Raw genomic sequence first — 17,188 nt, forward strand, 5'->3', positions numbered from 1 at the left:
ATATGGCACTTAGCAATGGCTGTACACCCTTTTGGTCCCTGAGCACAGGGGAAGAATCACAGACAGGCAAATCTCATCAGATTAAGAGATAAAATCAGCATGACCAAGTTAATAAGAGTCAGAACCATGTAGCAATTATTGTCACTTAATATTACAGAATACAAACAGAGTGCTCTCATGTTTGTAAAAGGTTTGTCTTTGCAGTTTCTCATCCAAAACTGGACTGCAGTACTGTGTGTGACATGGTGCCGAACAGTGGCAGTGCCAAACCTGCTGTCCCACAGCTCCCTCCATTTTCAGCAGTACCTTCATCTAGCATCTCCTTGACTCTGGATTCCTTTTTGTGTTTAATTCTGGAAGATGAGCTCTGGTAAGGACTGCTTGTCTTTCCCAATTCCATGGCCCTCACACTGCTGTGCTGGGATGTCTGTGCTGATGGAGTGCCATGATATGTGTGTCCCACACTGGCTTGGGTGATCATCCCTTTGGTGGACAAGCTGTCTTTTTTTATTACTTTGATTTGCTACATATTGCATTCCTTAACTTGTAGGCTCTGTATTTCTAAATTGAGTGAGCAAATAATGGTCTGAAAAAATTAAAGCTCTCAGTCTGGTTGACACAAACAAAGGAAACACTGGGCATATCTTCAGAAGCACTCTTGGCATTTTTTATTAGTTTTATATAGATGATAGATCACAATTCCTTTCTAATATAATTACATAAAAACTGTTCACTTTAGCTCTGCAGTATTTCATCCATATATATATACATGTATGACATTAGAGGGAAAGAATTCATCTAGCAATTTATAGAAAAAGAGAATCAGTTTCATACATTGCAGTAGATAATAATAATAATAATAATAATAATAATGCTTATAACATTCAGGCAGTGATTCAGTAAAGCACTTTACTACTATGATTTTTATTCATTTACTGAACAGGAGCGTTACTGAATGCGGTTGTTAACAAAGGCAGAGGTATTGGAGATGGTAGAAAACAGGCAGAAGAAAGAACTATTTAATCCCCAGCCTCTGGAGGCTACCACTCTGAAAGAAAGACAAGTAAAATAGTTTATATATACACATAACATTATGATGTTTTTCTGTTGGAACAGATCAGTACATCTCCAGTTACATCACTGCCAGACTGATTTAGACAATGATCTGGACAAGAGAATTAAATCCTTTTGGCTACATAAAGTTGAACTTGCAAGGTGGCCAACTAAGCAAAAGTTTAGTAAATCCTGAGGTAGTATGTCTTAACATTCCCATATTATGTAAGTTTTGAACAAAATGCCATTTCTTTTTATCATAACATATATATCACTTTTGTGGGTAAGAACTAGCCAGTCTGTACAATTTTTTCTTGGGATGTACAAGCTGTCTTTGTATCTTCAGTACCAGATTCCCCAAGTTATTTACTGGGGGAGGTAGGTGCATTATCAGGTTTTGCTTCCATATGATTTAATGCAGTGACAAGAGTCTCTAAAGAAAATTCAAATACCTGTTAGTAGTTTCACAAGACCATTATCTTTTGATTGCCAAACTTTAAAGCATTTCCCAGACCAACTGATGAAGAAAATAATTGCTCATCCTCTATACTATTACTGCCACCCTGGATCTCTGTGGAGGACTAAAGGGAAACAGAATTTTCTTAGGGTGAATTTTATGAACAGAAAGATATTTGTCTAGTGCTTAGCCAAGAAAACTGAATCACTGAAGGAACTATTTACTCCTATTTTTTCTGTTTTTGTTTCAAAGCCTTTATTCCACTTTTTCTTCTTCTCGGCCATTATGTCTCCTCAGGTTTCTTTAGAGAAAATAAAAAAAACAATCTGGAAAAAAATATGCAGGCTACTGAAACATGTGTAACCTCTCAGTTATTGTAGGTCAGGATGATCTGGAAGTGTGGAGTGACATGCTGGAATCAGCATTGCTTTGGTAAGTGTTTATTCTTTTTTATGCTTATGGGGAAAAAGCCACAAAAAGTTGCCTTCATCAGCTTTTAGAGAACCTGGTATTTCAGATGAAAAATAGAGCCTTCCAGGAGTTAATTAATTGATCCAAAGCAGACTTCATAGCTTGACTATCATATATTTTAAGACTTGTTTGAAGAAAAAGAATCAGTAGTTAGTATGTCTTTTTAATTCTGTAATTGTAGCCTTTTAATAATGACTGTGGCAAAATGCTGGACTGTGCTTTTGTAAAATGTTATGCTCTGTGTACAGTTTTTAGCTAAGTTAGTAGGTTCACATTAATTCTAACAATCAAAAATCCTAATCATCACTTCTAGACAGTGTTTCTGAAGCATCAGTTGGAAAGCAATCTCATGGTTGCTAGAAGTTTTTGAAAACCCCAGAAGAATCTCTAGCTCACTCATGTGAATGCAGCAGAGGAACTGTATTAGTATTTATTAGCTTTTTGTTGTCAGATCTATTTTTCTGACATTTTGCTGTTTCTTATTATATCTGTAATTCTTTATAATGTACATAGATTCAAATGGATCCAAGAGAACACAGAGCTGTGTCAGGGGAGGGTTAGGGTGGATATGAGAAAAGGGTCTTCCCCCAGAGGGTGCTGGGGCACTGAACGGGCTCCCCAGGGATGGTCACAGCCCTAAGGCTGCCAGAGCTCCAGAAGCATTTGGACAGCGCTCTCAGGGATGCACAGGGTGGGATTCTTGGGGTGCCTGGGCAGCACCATGGGTCCTTGTGAGTCCCTTCCAGAATATCACAGGATATTCTGTGATTCCATGAAAATATATTCTGTGTACTACAAAGACATTGCATATTTCCCTGGGCACAGCTTTGACACTTCTGAATTTGCAGCTGCCTTACAATGCTTTCCTTTGGAACCATTCACCCAAGGTACAGAGAAGTTATTTGCTGAAACCCATAGACAACACTTAGCCTGCTTTCCCTGACAGAAATAAATACTCTTTTGCTCACTGAATTATTCCAAGAAATAACCTAAGCTGCAGTTTGTAAATCTACTGAATAGTGTAAAGATGCTGTTCATAATTTTCAATTATGAATTGAAAATTTTCAACTCTCTTTTAGGTTTGCATTAGTGAGTGAACAGACTCCATATTAAGCTTTGTCTTAGGTATTCTGGAGAGTGTTGTTGACAGATATCAGTGTCAAGAGAGATAACAGAGACACCAAAGAAGTACACAGGTATCAAGAGAGATACTAAGTGCACAAAAATAAGGTTCCATTGAACAGCCCTTAATGATGTGCATTGCTTTGAAATATTTGGATATTGGGAGCTGAAACAGGCTAATTTTCTACTCTGGTGGCTTCAACACCACCATATTTGATACAGCTGCTTAAGTCCATTCCAGCTGGTTTTTGGTAGAACCAGAACCTGGAACCAGTCTAGGTCCCCAGCCAGCTAAGACAACCCAAGGGGTTTCTTGACCTCCTTCAAGGTCACCTTAAATTTTGCGTAGAACAATATTTAGTCAGATCTGTAGTTATGCTGAGACTTTTTTTATCCAGGATTCTGGTTTTGTTTCTTCTCAGAACCTTCTGTTTTTAACACGCCAAATTTACACATGAAAAACACTTTAAATCTTAGTGCTCTTGCTACAGACAGATTCTAAAGCAGGTTCAGTAGGCCAGATTTCATCATTATTTTCCCTTGAGCAAAGCCATTGTCTTCAAATTAAGCCCTGAGTGACTTGAGTGCCACTTGCAATGCACTCAGTCCTAAGGGGTTTTGTTTTACAGGACTGAGAGGAGGAGCAGACAGCAAAAGCGCAGTGTCCTCAGCAGACAGAGACCTGCCTCTTCAGTCACTTAAAGAAACATATCTATGAAGGGAGATGAGGTGATGATTTCCTGCAGCCTTTCCAGTCTATTTTCAGAGCAAGTATTTTCATAGGTGAGTTTTGGGCCTGATGCACAGTGCTTTGAAATTAGTACACTAATTTTTTTTTTAGGGGGGAACATAATTTGTTTTAACTTAGATGGTTTACAAATATCCCAATGGAACATATGAATTAAATAAACCTGCCTTTCTTCTTCCAGCTTGTAATACTGTAAGCAATAACCTAGGTCATTTTAAGTGTAAAATTTGTCATTTTAGTTCATTTTTCCATGTGGTAATGCTATCAAAACTACAGGAACACTTTTTTTTTTTTTCTTTTTTTTTTTCTTTTTTTTTCTTTTTTTTTTCTTACCAACATTACAAATTCATTCATCTTTTAGGTGGAGGAGATCCTTTCAGATAAATTTGTGGAAAACTGGAAAGATTGTTGGAATGTTCGGCAGTTTTGTGATCCTGAGTGTATAGGCATGATAAATAGAAGTCCTACAGCTGTGTTGTCCCTCTTTGCCAGATCAACAATTTGGGAGGCAAGTCGATGATGTGTGAGTTGTAACAGGTTTAAGGCAAGTTCTTTTTTCACTATAACTTTCTTTCTGTCTTTTAATAAGGCAGCTACAGCTGGAGATATTGAGTCTTTTGGTTTGCCTTAAGCATATCAGAAAGAGAAGACTGGTGGAAGAGATTCTCCATTCCTCTTGTGATAACTTGTGACTTATTTAGTCTCTGAATGTTGGAAACTCTTTGAGTTTGACATAATTTCAGCATTTCAGAGGTGAGACAAGCCTTTTCTCAACAAAGGAAATCCATGCTGCAGATCCAAAATATTATCAGATATTATTTAGCATTAACAAACACAAAGAAATCAAAATTAATTAATGTCTTTCTTCAGTAGACTGTTGTTGTAAAGAACAAGGAATTGAAATTTAATATTCCCAACATAAAATGTAATTTTCAATATAAACAGGGTCTCCAAAGGAGACCCTGAGGAGTCCAAAGAGCTACAAGCATGAGTAGCGTAGGGTCAAAATATCCATGCCCCAAAGATAGAATATCATTGCATTTTATTGCAATGATATTTCAGTTAGATAATCAGGTCAGTTTATAATCAGGTCTCATCTACATTTTCAGGAGCTTGGGTTTTCCTTGCTTACAGCCAGTGACTTTCAGAAGGATTTAGAACTCTCTCTTACCATTGAAAACATAATAGAAAAATCAAAGAAATAATTTCCAATCTGACCCTCACAGCCTACTGTCCTGCTGATCATTCTGAGTGAGGACCAAACACAATAGCATCAAGACGAAATGAGTTTTGGAAAACAATCTTTTATCCTGAAATATGAATGAGCTTGAGCATGATCAGTGCAATTCTACAATACACATTTTCCTTTCTATAAATATCTTAAGAGAAAACTTTGGGTGTAATGCACCAGGTTCATGAAAGTCATATTCCCAGCAGTGTGCAATAACTATGTGCTTTCACTATTTGTCAGTTTTATAGCTCTGTGTTGTGTAGTATATAATTAGTCATTGATCATGAACAAGTAATTATCCTTTGAATTACCTGAGACTCGACAGTTATACAATTTTCTAAATAATGTTTCTACCATTATTTGTGTCAATGAGAGATCTGAACTGTAACAAAAGTCAGGAATTGTAGCCACTTTGAATTGGAAAGCAGCCCTTCCTTGAAATTCGAAACATTACCTCCAAGAAAATAATACAGAGTAAGGTACTGAGAGGCAAACTGTTAGGGTTTAATCCATTCATCACATGGTCAATGGCTGTTCTGCTTTTGTTTTACCAGGATGAATGAGAAGCTTGGTGTGACCAGTCTGGGAAAACGCTGGGCACGGAGACTGTGCTCCAGCAAAATGCAGGGAGCTGTGGGTGTGACGCTTTCTGATTCTGTCGGGGTGAACACGGAGCACATTTGCATCTTTGCATTATTAAGCTGTGGCACTGCTGAAAAGTGCAGATTTTCTGCCAAGCGAGATGTGCAACGCCATAGATGGTATGAGTTTGGAATCTTCCTATAAGAACAGCCTCTGAACTACACATCTGAAAGACAAGGCTTGTGCCCTGTTGTCAGGGGCATTCAGGGACATCCAGTCTTGCACTGGCCATGTTTAGAAAACAGGGTCTCCTTCACACTATATCATTAATTCTTCTGTAGTAAACATCTCTTAAGGCATCCGTTCTTAGCAATATTGTTCATAAGGGTCATGGTCTAGGCAGCTGATGACTACTCTGGAGAAGAGATGTAGTTCTTAGAATAAGATGAAGCGAGAATTTACACTTAGCAAGATAAAAACTACCTACTTGATTGGAGTAGTGTTTGGTATAGCTAATTAGGTTAGAATGGCTCACCCATGGGTGAGGAGATATTTCATAAAATCCCCTTTGCTGTAATCTCCTTTTGAGTTCTCACTCTATATTTAGCCTTAAACATGCATTTTGTCTCATACCCTTTTATCAATTCTAGTTCAGAACAGGGCATTAATTTTTATGTTAAATCTTGTTTAAGACATCCTAGGAAAATGTTGTGGATTACGTAGAGAAACAGTGGATGGCACTGTTCATTCGCTACTCTAATGTGGTAAGAAAAAACAGTTTTAAAAAGGCTGTATTTTAAAATAATAAGAAGGAAAAAAAAAGAAGAAAAGTAATTGACTCCTCTAAATGCATACACACTGGTTTAAGACTATCACATCTGTGCTGGGAATGTTGTAACCAGATTGGGGATTTAGCACGGGCGCTTTAAGGGATGCAGGGGTTTTGAGCAAAAGGTGATGAAGTGACTGAATTACATTCTGAATTCCAGTGGTTCAGCTACGTCAGTCTTATTTATTTGAAATGGTACTTCTGCTTTGGGGGGCTCCTGCTATAATTGGACTTTTGCATTGATGTGACTCATCCGGAGGCACTTGAGGACAATACTGCCATTGCTAGAGCAGAATAACTGGCATGCTTGTCCCAGATGGCTTCCTGGGAGATGACATTCAGATGGGGGAAAAGAGGGAACAATTTTCAAGGGCTTTGGAAACCTTTTATGGATTAGAATCACAAAGCTGATGTCGCTGTGTAGTGTTCACAGCCATCTTCTGTGTGAAGGCTACACTTGTTTTAGCTAAACAGAGCTTCACAGCTGCTGGAAAATGGTGACTCTTTCCTGTCCTTGTCACCCCCCTGACACTTCCTCTCCTGCAGTATATATGGTGTGGATTTGATTTCTGAAGAGAAATGAAAGCTTTGATTTCTTTTCTCTTCTTATTTTTCCCCTGAAGGAATACAGAGGAAGGAGGCACTTGATATGTTCAGTTACAAGTGGAATGTTTTACCACAGGTATTTTTTTTAGTGTTTTCTAAATAGAAGTGGAGTAAGTGAAGTGTAGAGAATGCCATGTGTCCACAGGAGCCTTCTGCTTTCATCCAAGACTGCTCCAAAGCTTCATGAACATGAATGAAAACCTAGAAGCTCAGGAATGCAGTGACACAGTGATAACAAGGGCTCTAATCCTTGAGCACTGCTAATTTATACAGAAGTGATTTCAGAGGGTCACTTAACAGGAATACCGGTTCCACCTCTCTGTTGGAAGTTCCTTCAGAATAACATGAGGGCCTGAGCAAACAGCATGCCTGGGTAAAGCCAGGAGCACTGTCTTAGCCTGCCTAGGATTTCAGTGTATATTTATACACCAGGCATTGAATGAAGGCAAACAAGGGATTTAATTCATAATTTCCAAGTGATTTATTTATTATGCGGTGCCTGTGATCTTAGGTCCCTCTGCCACCAATGAAGCTGATTTGACGGGTCAGTGTCAGGTGAGCCAAGCTTCTTCCCAGTATCCACCATACAATTTAAGCTTTAATTATGCAGGGTATTCACAAAGGTTTGTATCCTTAGGCTCCTTCTAGAGGCAATAGAGCTCTTCCAGGTTATGATACAGTGCTTAAATTAGGTTCCTGCTATCTCTGTAGTTAACAGAAGGAGCCTGGAAAGGCGAGTTCCCAAGGATGGCTTTCTTAGTAATGCCCAAAGCTGTGTATTGAAAGGAAATTTATTGCCTTGATCATCTTTGCCTTAAGACATTTGTATTATATATTGTTCTCAACTCCCCAAATTATTTTATATTCTTATTTTTCCAGGTTATACAATAAATAGAAGGATAGTTCTTCTGATAGAATATTTTATAAGATGCTTTTAGATAACTTAAAAATTGCTGTTCTTCCTGGAGAATTTAAGTGGTAGCAGCTCACATATATCAAAAGAAATGCACCAAAGAGAAGAAAAAAGGCAAGCAGAGCTTTCAAAGGCTACTGTTATTATAGACAATTTTCTGTTTAATATAAGGAAAAAATATGTGTAGAAATTAGACTTTCACATAGACTGAGGATATATGTTGTTTTTCTAATGGTAAGTACGGTCCTGGGCTGATCTCCCATTTCACAGAGATGTATTCAAAATTTTACAACTCTCAAAGCATTGCAACAGGAGAACAAACACACGTAGATCATTCACCAAAGACTCTGGGTTACAGGTACAAATGTTGAGCTCACTTTACAGGGCCCACAAGGATTATATCTCAGTGCCTCACTCAAAAATTGGGGTTTTGCCAGTGATGACAGCTGAAGTGAAAGCTTGTGATCTTTAGCAGAATCAGCACAGCTCATGGTTCAGGACCTGGATTTGAATGTTCTCAGAGGATCAGGAGCTGTGACACATCTGACAGCTGTGACTGCTGCAGGCCACAGCCACACCCCCATGGCACTTGGGGTACCAGTACTGGTGCCCAGGCTACACACAGGTACCACCTATCGATTTGCCTCTCTTTTTAATTTGTATATATGCAAATGCCTGCCTAATCATGGGGGAATGGGGAACAGTGACACAGAAGACACCAACAAATTGTGCCTTGTTATGGGGTGACCTTCTCCTAAAAGTAGTATTTCTCTTGTAGTATTTCTACAAGTAAGCTTCTCCTAAAAGTATTTCTCTTGCATGTCAACCTCCATGTGGGGTTAGAGCCAGGACACAGGCATTTCCTTTCCCTTGACCCAGATAATGCTTTATTCTGATATATCCTTGGAGGCACTCCCTATCTTCCCTTGGTTTTTGGTATTCCATAAACAGAATTCCATAAAACATAACCCTATGCAATGCTCACTTTTCTGTCAACAGCTCTCAAGACAGGAGTATGCCCTGTCTTGCCCCAGATTCTCCTCAGCCTTCCTTGTTTCCTCTTAAATGATGTGACCTTTTTGTGTTTCTTAAGTCCCCCAGCTTCTCTCTTTAGTGAGAATTTGTGACCAGTAATGGAAATTATTATTATTACATGAAGTCTCTAGAAAAGCAAATCTGGCCTCTTCTACTAGAGTGGTGATGTTGGAGCCATGGTCTGTAATGGGTGGAATCTTGATATTTCCACAACTTTCCACCTGTAAGTTCTTTAACAGGTTGGAGTGGTTAAGGTGAAAGATCCTGTTCCACATGACGTTCATTATTCCTCAAAACTTCTAGCAGGCTGTCTCTGTCGCTGAAATGCTTTCTAAATTTGTTTTTTGCAAGACACTAAGACCTTACGGTTGGTTCCTTCTATGTAATATTTTTTGGGTACTGAGTGTTCCCACAGATGCCTTTCACAATTGCCTCCAATATGAGCTGTACTTCAGTCAAGAAATCAAACCTGGGTTATTTTTTTGCTGCAAGCTGAGTTTGTCCTTCCTGTTCTTGAGGTCAAAAGAGCTTTCAGAAATTCCTCAAAGTTATTTTTACTGAGGTCCAACAACATTATTACTGAAAGACTGTCAAAGCAGAGAGCTGGCAAGATACAAAAAGTGCAGATGATCCACCAACATGGAATACAGCTCTGTCACTAGGACACAGTACACTAAATTCAACATAAATCAGCAACCTCACTAATAAATATCTCCATCTCCATCTTCTGCTGAGCCACCATCTGGAGCTTTATCTACATCTTCAACAAGATTCCTGGCATCCAGAACTGGTGTGTCAGAGCAGAAGGTTAGGCTGGGTTGGTTAGGCCTGAAAGAAGAAATCTGTGAGCCAGCCCCAGTGAGATGGGAATGTGCAGGGAGTGAGTTTGGTGCCTCACACAGCTGGGAAATGTGCTTGTGGCTTATTCCTTCAAGGTGGAAAAACAACATTCGTCTCACTGCACGCTTCAAGCAGCTGGGCACGACACAGTCTGAGGCTAGCCCAGAGGAGCACATATGCTGGCTGCTTGGCTAGATGCTAATGTATGGAAAAAATAATGCATCTGCCTCCCCATCTAAAAGTATGAAGAGTCTCTCTCCCTTTTGTGACTGTCATTTTCACAAGACTTGCAATAACTGTGTCTGAAGGCCCCTAGTACTCTTCAGTTTGACTGAAATTGCTAAATGGACAACAAATTCAGGGGAAAGGCTGACAGATGTGGATGAAAAAGCTGATTGTGTTATTCTTGTTTTCCTATGAAAGCACGGTGAAAGTGGTGTGTGTTGGAGGGGAATATAATTTAAAATATAAGCTTGCCTGAACTCAGGATAGATCTCAAGGATCCCCAGTGACTCGTGTCTCTTAACAGGCTTTGAACTCTTTGTGGCTTTATAATTACTGCCTGAAAGCAGGAACAGATTTCTTAGAGATATGTCAGTAAGTCCTCAGTTCTTCTTCTTCCCTCTTTTTAAAGCTAGGTAGTGTCTTCGCATTTTTGCACAGATTTAGGAGACAATTTTAGCTAGTTCTTTAAGAGGTAATATGAGTATATAGCAGTATTCTGTAATTTGTTCTTTCCCCATTTGTTATTGATATTCATTGTTCAAGAAACTTGCTGATATTTGACTTTTATCAAAGTTGGATACAAAAGAGGCCTTAAGTGTTTCATACCCTTAGTGCAATTTGTTGGTAGTGCTCTTTCTTGTTGAATAGAAAGCCAGATTTTTTTTCATGATCCCTCTTATTCTACAAATGCTCCATAATAAGAATTCTTATTATTCTTGATTTTTTTTTTTTTTTTAAGTACTGAATCTCACATTGTGTTCTGGGCTTTCATATTCTGGCTGTATATACTGGGCTGGTATGCTTCACTGCTGCACCTCCAGCTATCCTCAAGTTATTTTCTTTTTAGACTCATATCCCATGAGACTACAGTTCCTTAAGAAGGTAGAAATCTACATTTTTCTCCCTCTTTCCCATCTTCCTTTTGTAAATGTCATAGCTTTTTCATTCCATCATCATTCCTGCCGAAGGTGTATTTCACCATTTCAAGTAGTTCCTCTGTGTTAACCAGGATAAAATATAGAAAGACTTTCCCTTCACTGGGATTCAACAGGATGTCATGGCCAGATTCTAATGATCTTTTGGACAACCCCTGTTCTGCTGTAATCATTACTCAACCAATTACAAACAGCTCTTTTACCGTTAGGGGGAAAAAAATCTCCAAATCTCCAAGAGCTTAAAATCTGAATACTATTGTCCATAAGGACTTCCAGGTCCTACTCTTTATACCACATCTCTTATATTCATGTGCTGACAAACAGCATGCTTGATCTGTGGTGTCTGGTTATGTCTGCTCTACGACCCTGTGATGCATAACCCAAGTCCAAGTAATTTTAGGTCCTCAGCTAAGTGGCTGTGATTAATCCCTTCTTTTGAGCTTTCCTGGCAGCTCCTTTCTTCAGTCTGGTCTAAGCCTTGCCTCCTAGATTATAAAGCTGATGGACAAAGAGAGCTCTTCTGTGAACAAGACCCTGACGGGGAAGATGGATTTTAGATTACACCCTGCAAGTGTCATTCACTCACTTCCAGAACATGAGGCTCAGGTTTGAACTTCAGGAGGGAGAAAGGGAATAAAGGAGATTTGAGTTTGTCTTCATCACCTGTGCTTTAATCACCTGTTCATTTTTCTCAGGGATATCCATGGCAAGGCCCATGTTGACAGGCAGGAGCATCACAGAACAGCAGTGATATTTTGGCCACGTCTCTCATTCAGTCAGGGTAGCAGATATCTCAGAAGTCCAGGGCCTCCAGCACATGAGTCCATCTGAGATGCTCGTGAGGGAGTCACCAGTCACTTGTCATCTTTTGATCCCTGTTTTGGAGGCTTAGAGTTAATCTGCTCAGATCAAAGCAAAACTCTTTTCATTAGCATATTTTTAGAATAAGTGTTAAAATGTTAAGATTTTCTTCAAGTTTAGGGAATACTGTAAAACACATTTAACAAATCTATAAAATGAGACTGCTGAATATTTCTGCATTTTACTTATATGGAAATACATTCTCTAAAATTTAACAAAAATAATTGTTCTAACTTTCCTTTTCATGGGTTATAGTAAATCCATAATGGATATAAAATAGATACAAGTGGGACACAATGCATACACTTTAATTTAATTTCATTCTGTCTTTAAAAATTATTAAATATTTAATTGTTAAATATTTTAATGATATTTCAGGAAGAAGGGTATATAGTCCATATTTATGCACTTTCTTATAGGGTGCAAGAAGGAAAAGTATTATGAACATTCCTCCAGAGGGAAAAAGCATGGAAGTGATTTACTTGGGATCCTGAAGGATAATAAAGGTCAAAAGATAATTTTTTTTTTCTTTTTAATTCAACAGAAATACTTTTATTAACTTCTTTCATATTAGCTTAGCCATCTCATGCTAACTGAGGAGATATTAAGGGATCAAGGTGGCTCCTTAGCTGATGGAGAAACTTGGGCTCCTTAGAAACTAAGCCTGTGATTTGTGGGTCGAGCATCTCCATTAGCAAAGGAAGTAATTCAGAACAGTATAAATATTTTTCTTTTTTTTTTTCTGGAAAGGAAATGTTTGCACAACACAGGCCTTGGAATCAATGTGTGTTCTAACTTGATGAACCTATCATTTTGTTTTGCATCCAGGTCTCTTCCATGACTATGTCTTGTTTGTCAGTACAGCAGTTCTTGTTCATTATTGCAGAATCAAATGTTTGAAACTACAAAATAAGTGACTTATCTTCATGTACAATCTTTCAGTTTTGTAATCAGCTTGAAGACCAAACCAACAAATATGCCTAGAATACAACTGCTGATGAAGTAACAGGCTGAAGGACAGAGAGATACAACAGGCAGCAACTCTTAAAGACAGTAGCACCAGAAGCTACTGAACAGTGAGTCTTTGTGATTTCATTGTTCTTTTGTTGCAGTGGGGATGATGCATTTCTCAAGTTTTGGCAATGCACAATGGATAAAACATCACCATGTACATGCAGCCAGGGATATGCATCACTACTTTGTGATGTTCCTGGATTGTGCAATCTCAGAAGAGTCCAGTTCCATGGAAAACTCACAAGCTTTGCTAAGACCTGCGTCAGGGCAGCCCCTGGCATGAATCCAGGCTGGGGATGAGCAGATGGAGCAGCCCTGGCAGAAGGACTTGGGGGTGCTGTGGGTGAGAGCTGGCCCTGCCCCAACCCAGAACCCCCCTGTGCTGGGCTGTACCCAGAGCCCCAGGGCAGCAGGGCAGGGGGGATTCTGCCCCTCTGCCCCACTCTGCTGAGTGCCCCCTGCAGGGCTGCATCCAGCCCTGGGGCCAGCACAGGAAGGACAGGGAGCTGCTGGAGCCAGGCCAGAGCAGGGACACCAAGGGGATCAGAGGGATGGAGCAGCTCTGCTGGGAGGAAAGGCTGAGAGAATTGGGAGTGTTCAGCCTGGAGAAGAGAAGGCTTTGGGGTGACCTCATTGTGCCTTTCAGTGCCTGAAGGGATGGAGAGAAACAATCTACAAGGGTCAGGAGTGACAGGATAGGGGGGGATGGCTTCGCACTGACAGAGAGCAGGTTTAGATTGGATACGTGGAAGAAATTGTTCCCTGTGAAGGTGGTGAGCTCCTGGCACAAGTTTCCCAGAGAACCTGTGGCTGTCCCATTCCTGGAAGTGTTCCAGGCCAGGCTGGGTGGGGCTGTGAATACTGTGGTCTAGTGGAAGGTGTTCCTGCCTGTTCTAAATGGGTTGGAATGCACTGATCTTTAAAGCTCCTTATAACCCAATTCATTCTATGATTCTATGAGTCTAAGACTGCCCAGAAACTCTGTCTTCCTGCTGCTGTTTATGATCATTTGAATGGGACATGCTTCCCTGCAATAGTCCTGTTCTGCCCTGCTTGTGCTGAGTGAAATAAGCCTGGAATGAAAAGGGATGAGAGCTCTGTGTGAATAAAGTCATTAAATGGGTTTCCTTGTCAGAACTGAAGTGGCAGACTACCTTATGTCTCTGGTAACTGCCTAAGCACATATGTTTTCAGGGGAAATGCAGCCTGAAACTGATTCTCCATCACTTTTGGTCTTTAAGGGTCTCTGGAACTTTTGTAAAAGAAAGGGGGTTTGCACTTCATAGTCTAGGTAGTATTCCAGCTGGGAGTTTTCACAGTATTCCAGCTGGAGTTTTCACATTCTTCCTGCTTTGATTTCCCTGACACTTCCATCAGGAGGTTCATCAGTCCCTGCCCTGGCAGCACAGCTGCTTTTCATCCTGGCTCCATAGCTGAGCAGGTGAGCCAAGGCCATTGCCCACCTTGGTGGCATGTTTTCCCCTGCTGCTCTTATCCGCAGCTTCCTCTGGAGCAGCCAGGCAGCTGCTGCACGGCTGGGCAGAGCTGCTTTTCCTCAGAAGTGACACAGGTCACTCCAACAGTGATAGCCTGGTGTGACAGTGGTAAACACAATACCATACCAGTTTTCTGATTTGGTTTTCCAGACCAAGCCACAGAAGTGGTCAAAAGCTGTCCCCAGCATGGAATTGGGTAAGCTTTGTTTATCTGAATAACATTATGATACAGTGGCATTGCAGGAGTGTGCAGAATGCACCCTCTGAGAGGTAATTTTCTTGGCATGCCTGAACAACCCAGAAATGCAGACATAACATTTCCTGTTAGCCTTTGCAGGGTTATACTGTTGGTTCTTCCTGTTTGGTTTTTTTTTTTTTTAGGGAGGGTGTCCAAGAAGCACCTAGGCTCTGCTCCATGAGGTCCAGCATGGCACAAGAGGAACAGACAGGAACTGATGCCCAGGAAGTTCCACCTGAACACGAGGAAGCAATTATTTCCTGAGCACTGGAACAGACTGCCCTGAGAGGGCAGTCCTGCTGCCTGGGACAGACAGCCCCGTCCTGCTGGAACAAGAGTGTTGGAGCAGAGGAGGCACTGTAGTCCCTCCCATCCAGAGCCGTTCTGGAATTCTGTGTGGGACATGTTAGTGAAGGAGGATGCCCAACACAGCTCCTTTTCCAAAGAGCACCTTAGTATCTCTGGCTTGGCTGACCTGGCTTTTCTTGGAACTGAGGAAGTAGGTGCAGACCCCACCTTTGCACCCCTGGACTTGTATAACTTTTAATGAAGTTCAAAATCAGAAAGATGGTAACTGCAGCTGTGTTAAGGACCCTGGGATAACATCACCATTGTGTGCGACTTCACTCTGGTAAAGGTTTCCAATACCTCCTCCCTGTAAGGTCATCATCAATCCCTTTCTTTTAAATAAGCAGACACTTTGCCTTTTGTGAGCACAGAACAATGACCTAGTCACACAATTTAATATGAATTAATCTTGCATGCAATTTCAGTAGAGTTTTATCAGTTTTTTTTTTCTCCAGATGAAAGTGCTCATAGTTGAGACTGTTGTCACCAACATTACTATTGTGGCTGATTCTCCCCAGCTTTGATTGGATTTGTGCAGCCAGATTTCTTTATCACTGCTATTAAGCATTTGATCTGGTGGTAAGTACTTGTTCAACTGAACATAAAATGTGCTTGCTTATCCAGAAGCTTTACATTCATAGAAAGGAATTATAATTTGCTAATTATTCTCAAATTTTTAGCATTCCTTATGCTGTTCAGTTATTTATTTTTTTTTCTTTTAATCTGTATAATTAAGTAAAATATAATGGCAAGAATAATCACTGTAGGAACTTGGGAAGTTAGGACAGATCTGTGCAGGATACTTATTAAAAAGTACATCCAAATCAGGAGTTCCAAAGCAGCTGAAGGAAAAAAAAATTTTGGAGAAAACCCTCAGCAGCAGGAGGGGCTGGAACTACATACAACTTTTCAGGGAAACAGGAGGTGGGAGAAGTGCAAGAAAAACAGGGATAGATAGCACTAAGAGGGGCACAATGGGAGACTGCTGCCACTCAAGACTGCTGCTCCTCTTAGGTGCAGAAAGATAGAGAAAAGAAAGAGAAGGGCACATGGGAGGAAGATGAGAAAGTTCCTTACCAAAACAGATCCTCAAATGGATCCCTAAATCCGCTTTGAAGGAATCATGCTTCCCACCTCCGTGGAGTTCTGTGTGGTTCTGGGTTCTGAATCCATTCTGCAGCATTTCTTGTCCAAGAGTTAATTATTAGGAATAGGGACAGCAGCAAATTCTACAAATGACACTTTCCCTCAAGTTTGCTAAATGATTTAATGAGTTTTCTTCTGGCACTTGTTGCTTTCCGGGTGAAGTTTTATCTTAGCCTGTTGCTTGGTGCTTTTGCTGGAAGTACCATGTCACCATGATATTTTATGAAAAATCCTTTGCTAGGATTTTTCTTCTATTCTAGCTGAGAAGCTTCAGAAAAGAAATGTAAACAATTAACTAAATTATGGCTGTGGAATGTGGTCTGGACATTATCTACGAACAGGTGCATCATTGATTGGTTCATGTGGGTTGTTTCTGCTTAAGAGCCAATCAACGATGCAGCTGCGTCGGACTTGGAGAGTCACAAGCTTTTGTTATTCATTCCTCTTCTTTCCCTTCTAGCCTTCTGATGAATCCTTTTCTCTCTATTATTTTAGTATAGTTTTAGTATATAGGTTTTAACATAATCTAATATCATAATATAATAAATCAGCCTTCTGAAACATGGAGTCAAGATTCTCCTCTCTTCCCTCGTCCTGTCACCCTTGAACACAACTATAGTTCCCGTCTCAGAAATATAGTCAAATATTGCTCTCTGATTCTTTCTGGACAGATTTGAAGTTGTACACAATAGTACTCTATTTAAATAGCTTCCTGTCAAGGAAGAGAGATCATTTTCAGTGTAATTTAAAATCCAGCTACAGGATAAAACACACAGATATTTATTACTCAAAACAGCATATTTGGAAGAAAAAAGAGTCATTTTAGGAATTACTTTATTTCTCATCTAATGTGTTGGAAGATCATGGCATGCCAACGGATGACAGTCAATTTAATCTACTGTTAGTTTATTGAATTTAGGGTTACCAGATGGAAGATTGAGTTATCTGGATTTTGTGGCAATACTGGAAGTTAAAAAAAAAAAAAGAAAGTAAACAGCAATAAAGCATGAAACAAACTGTTCCTGAGAGATCTAGACG

At 40.0% G+C, this 17,188-nt stretch overlaps 1 long non-coding RNA gene across 9 annotated transcripts in view; it reads left to right on the forward strand.

Annotated features, from left to right (window-relative positions):
- LOC135300777 (uncharacterized) overlaps positions 1-17,188 on the forward strand; it is a 61,272-nt gene that overhangs the window by 23,603 nt on the left and 20,481 nt on the right. For 4 of the 9 annotated variants that reach the window (XR_010362551.1, XR_010362550.1, XR_010362546.1 and 1 more), the window contains 14 exons: positions 191-370; positions 1,117-1,250; positions 1,808-1,942; positions 3,061-3,177; positions 3,733-3,886; positions 4,213-4,363; positions 4,445-4,604; positions 5,637-5,843; positions 7,117-7,175; positions 8,485-8,637; positions 12,328-12,414; positions 12,851-12,984; positions 14,800-15,287; positions 15,460-15,583. This is a non-coding gene — a long non-coding RNA (uncharacterized LOC135300777). The remainder of the gene's footprint in view (positions 1-190; positions 371-1,116; positions 1,251-1,807; positions 1,943-3,060; positions 3,178-3,732; positions 3,887-4,212; positions 4,364-4,444; positions 4,605-5,636; positions 5,844-7,116; positions 7,176-8,484; positions 8,638-12,327; positions 12,415-12,850; positions 12,985-14,799; positions 15,288-15,459; positions 15,584-17,188) is intronic. The other 5 variants (XR_010362552.1, XR_010362553.1, XR_010362547.1 and 2 more) reach the window with 5 other exon arrangements.

The sequence above is a fragment of the Passer domesticus genome, chromosome 5 (genome assembly GCF_036417665.1).
Source record: "Passer domesticus isolate bPasDom1 chromosome 5, bPasDom1.hap1, whole genome shotgun sequence".
Taxonomy (NCBI): Eukaryota; Metazoa; Chordata; class Aves; order Passeriformes; family Passeridae; genus Passer; species Passer domesticus.